This window comes from Helianthus annuus, chromosome 9 (genome assembly GCF_002127325.2).
Source record: "Helianthus annuus cultivar XRQ/B chromosome 9, HanXRQr2.0-SUNRISE, whole genome shotgun sequence".
NCBI lineage: Eukaryota > Viridiplantae > Streptophyta > Magnoliopsida > Asterales > Asteraceae > Helianthus > Helianthus annuus.
Genome location: NC_035441.2, coordinates 31,568,670 through 31,573,400, shown reverse-complemented (window position 1 = coordinate 31,573,400; position 4,731 = coordinate 31,568,670). Strand labels below are relative to the sequence as shown.

At 35.1% G+C, this 4,731-nt stretch overlaps 1 long non-coding RNA gene across 1 annotated transcript; it reads left to right on the top strand.

Moving 5' to 3' along the window:
* Positions 1-2,445: 2,445 nt before the first annotated feature.
* LOC110874208 lies at positions 2,446-4,275 on the top strand. The gene is made up of 2 exons (XR_002555733.2): positions 2,446-2,608; positions 4,123-4,275. It is a non-coding gene; the product is annotated as an uncharacterized LOC110874208 (long non-coding RNA).
* The last annotated feature ends 456 nt before the right edge of the window (positions 4,276-4,731 follow it).

The following is a 4,731-nucleotide window of genomic DNA, read 5'->3' as shown; positions in this document are numbered from 1 at the left end:
GGTTTTAACACGTGATAATATATGCAGTGACTTATAGTTCTAAATAGTAGGGATTGCTTAAATCATACCAACATGTCTTGTTATCCTACCTGGTAGGTATTCTTCAAGAATCTTTCAAAAGTTAAATGTTAGGACTATATCTTCAGCTTGCGCACACAACCTTTCGTATTAGAAAGTTCGTTAAGAACATGATCGGGGTATAGTGTTGAGACAAACACACAAAACTTATAATAAAAACATACTTGTTTAAAGATATAGTACTATTATCATTACCTAATATGCTTGTAAACCAACAAGTTAAGAACGATATAAATGTAAAAACGGGATGTCACTCGATTAACTTGGTCTTTGCAAGTCTCTTCATCATATGGTGCTAAGACCACACGGTGCGGGCGTGGAGGAGCGACGTTTATGCCCTTCCATGCCGCACACACCACACCGTCCCCCCGCGTTGTCAACGGTGTTGTTTCAAGCTCTTGGAGAATCCCACCAGCGTTGTGTTTATTGGACGTTGACATGGCGTGCATTAGTTGGATGTGGCAGGTAGTCGTTGGACCCCAACGACATAATTTAAAAAAAAAAGAATTTTTATTTTAACAAATCAATCACCCCACCTATATAAAAAGCTCACCATTTTCACCTCACTCTCTTCTACCCAACATTCATTTTTATAAAATCTCTCAACTTATTTATAAAAAAAAAAATAATGCATCCACACAACCGCAACTTTGCTCCGAACAACCCATATAGTTTCGGTGAACTGCCGAACACCGTTTCACCGCCTCAAGGGACTCAAACGAACCAACCACGTTTTAACGATGCGAACATATTAGCGTACAATCATCTTCTTGCCAAGCTACCTTTTTTATGTTTCCACAACAACCGCTCACTCCTCTATCACAAACTCCACCTACACCCGAATTCGTACCGGAAACTCAACCTACACCACCCGAAACCTCTATGCGAAGAAAACGAAACCATAAAAAGAAAACCGAGTCTGAAAAGGAAAACGCAAAAGAGGATCGTCGTCGACATCCGTGGACAAACGAAGAAGAGCTGGTGTGGACAAAAGCTTGCCTTTCGATTTCGGAGAATTCGGTTATAAGTATATTTTTATTTTTTTTAATTGTAAAAAATGTATATTTTTATTTTTTATTGTAAAAATGTATATTTCTGAAATGTATATTTTTTATATGTATCAACTAACATGTAACACCCCGAAAACGGGTTTGGTAATCAAACCACGTTGATACTAAAAAGACGGGTAAAGTACCGTTAGTGGTAAAATTAACCCGGTGAATATTAGGATTTAAATAAATAAGCCTAATATTAAATAAAGGTGGATGAATGCTTTTGAGAAAATAAAGTTTACAAGAGGCCCGAGTTAACGGGCCTTAAAATAAAACAAGTTATAACATCCCCAAACCCATTAAGTTAACTAGGAATGTTTAACCTAGTTAATAAAAGAAATATTGTTAGATGAGTGGGTTGTGGCCTACTTAATAACTAACCAAACATGAGGGACCAAAGTGAGATAACTTGAAAGTTAAATAAATAAAGTGTAAACAAAACAAAACACACATAAAGTGTGTGTTCTGTGGAACGATCAGGAAGAGCTCAGCCAAAACCCTAATTCAACCAAAATCATCAAATTGAAGGGCTAATTGAAGCTCAAATTCATGGTTGAACATGAATTAACGATCACCAAAGATAGGGGATCATAAGGTATGTAGAATTTTGATGATTTTTGAAGTTGTGAAATTTGATGAACATCATAATCTGAGAATTATGTATGAATCATAGAAGTTATGGCTGAATTGTGATGTATACTTGCATAGGAACAAAACCCTAAGTGAAAATTATACATATATTGCCATGATTTGAATGTTTAGATGAATTACCACACAAGGATAAGTGGGTTTTAATAATATGATGAAGTTGATGATATACATGTGTTTAGAATCATCATACATGATAGTAATAAGAAGATACTTGAACAATTTATGTGTTTGAGTACATGATCATACTTGTCATGAAATGGGTTTTTGTGTGATATGATGAAAATGATGATATATTCATGATTAATGATGTTTGAAATCATCATATGTTTATGAGTGTTTAAAGTATTAGGCTAAGTTTGATGATCGGATAAATTCCACAAATATAATGCAATGGATTGTTTAATAGCGATAAAACAATCCCAAATCCTTGTATGATATTAATAGTTTAGCATACAATGGATTGTTTCCACAATTCAATGATTTACGGTTACGTGAACTTGATTGAATAAGTAGTTAAAACGGTAGCATAAGAATAATGCCTACCGAATAATTGACAAAGTGCTCAAATGAGTTGTTGAGCTACATAGTGTAATTACTTACGCTAATAGGCAGTTTGACTTTTAAAAAGTCAAACTGACCAAAATGAGATCAAATGGTAATTTTGATATAAAGTCCGTAAGATGAGATAGTCTTAATAATGGAGACTAATCTAACCATCTTACGCATGATAAAAAGGTAGTTTGACGCTTGACAATCTAGGTGGAAGCTTAGGAAGGAAGCGAGTCAAACGAATCAACTATGAAGGAAAAGAATAATTTGGATGCAAGGTAAGTAAAGCTTACACTCTTTTGATTTGTAGAATATTCTCTTTTCATATTGATTATGAATAAGATAAATAACTAATTGAAATATGATGTTCCGACGTGTAGTCGTACGGAACGAGATAAGTGAAAATGATAAGAAACCATGTTGATGGTTAAAAAGGATTAAATCGGTAATTCGGTCATACAATGACGAATAAATAATGAGTTTGATTTAAGTTACCTTATGGTGTAATCCATAATGAGTAACAAGAATTAAGAGATAATTTTTAAGAAATAGGATCGTACGGTTTAAACCGGAACGAGTTATATGGATGAGATGGTAAATAAATATCATCTCGCAAAGATAAATGGTCATTTAGACCAAACGGGTCAAAAGGTGAAGATATCACCATATGACAATATCCACTAATGATTATTTGTCGAGTCATTTGCTCACAGGAGCGAATAGCAAATGGATATTTGTGTGGTTATTAATTAACGATTATTAACGCAAGGTATTAAAACGGGTCTATGCTTTGACCCGAGCCAGGTATGTGCAACTAGGATAATAGCTATTATGTGCAATTTTGGTCAAACATGTTATTGAAAGTCCTTCGTCGTTAAGGAAAGGCTAAAATTGACCAAAACGCCCTTGTATGATAAACTAGGCAAACGATCTCTAAAAGTAGTTTGATAATAAGTATATCGATTAAGTAAATCCGTATGATAAGTATAAAAGTGAAAGGTATGAACCTTTAGGGTCAAATGCCTCGAAATGAGTCTTTTCCGTAAAATGACAAATCGAGGGGTAGAACTCGGAATAAATAGTTTACCACATTAAATCCACCACAAAAATAGTTGTGGTGGAAGACAAGTTGATATGTAAATGTGGAAATATGTGGCAAGCAAAGAATGAGCGAGAGGTAAGTTAAAAATGCTTAAATCTCTTAACGGGTCAAAATAAGTATACACGCATAAACGGGTTAAGGATGCATAAAAACCCGTGATTAGAACCTTGTATAATAGGAAACAGTTATAACATGATATTCATGAGAATTTGAATGCAACAAACAAGTTTGTTTGATAAAATCATGAACGGGTCAAAAGTTTTGTAAAAAGATATAAAGCCAAGGGCTTAAAAACATATAAAGTTGTTAATCCGGATGTCGGATTTTGAATCCACATGATGGAGAATCAAATTACGATCACGTAGGAAGAAACAGATCGTAAAACGGATAAAAAGTTAGAGAGTTATGTCCGTTTAGGCGAAAAATGAGTTTGCTGAAAATATGCAGCTCCATTTCAAAACTTTCTGGAAAATTCAGGGTGTCGCGCCCCGCGACGGGGAAGACCCTTTATGGTCGCGGGCTGCCACAGCCGTCGCGTCACGCGAAGGATCATTTAAATCCCGTCGCGACACGTGACGGGTCTCAAAACTGGTAAAAAACTGCTGCGAGGGTCATTTTGCTTTGTGAACTCGTCTAGACACCTTTTAAACGTCATATAACTAACACATTTCATGTTTTTATGAAATGTAGGATATCTTGAAGTGCCAGATGACGATCAAGCTCAAAGAAGAACCGAACACGATCAAGATTCAAGCTTCCATATTACGTTTCTTCGTCACGTTTTAAACGATGATATAAATATATTTTGTTGAAATGTTTTAAATTTTAAAATGTTTAAACAAACTCGTATCATAAAATGTATGTGTAATCGTATAAACACATCTTTATGCAAAACTTATATGAAACATTGCTAAATCAAGTAAGGGTCTTACAAACTAACATAGTTACGATTTTTGGAACCGAATTAACGATATTTATGACAATACTTTGGGATGAGATTTCTATCGGAAAAATGATAGTCTCTCGTCTAAGTGGCGTGATGTCACACCCTGCAAAATCAGAGTTGGACGTAACGACTTGTATCTTCATTGCACAAGGAAGTATAATGTTAAGACTTCCTGAAAGTTGAACGCATGCTAAGTACTCAAATCCCAAGGAAAAGTTGTGAAAATTTGTATAAAAGCTCTCACTTACCTGAGCTACACATGCATGGAGTGAAAAATCCAAAATTGACTTGCCGGAAAATTCATCGGAACTTCGCCGGAGTTGTCCTACAGCTCCGATGGCGTCAATTCATGA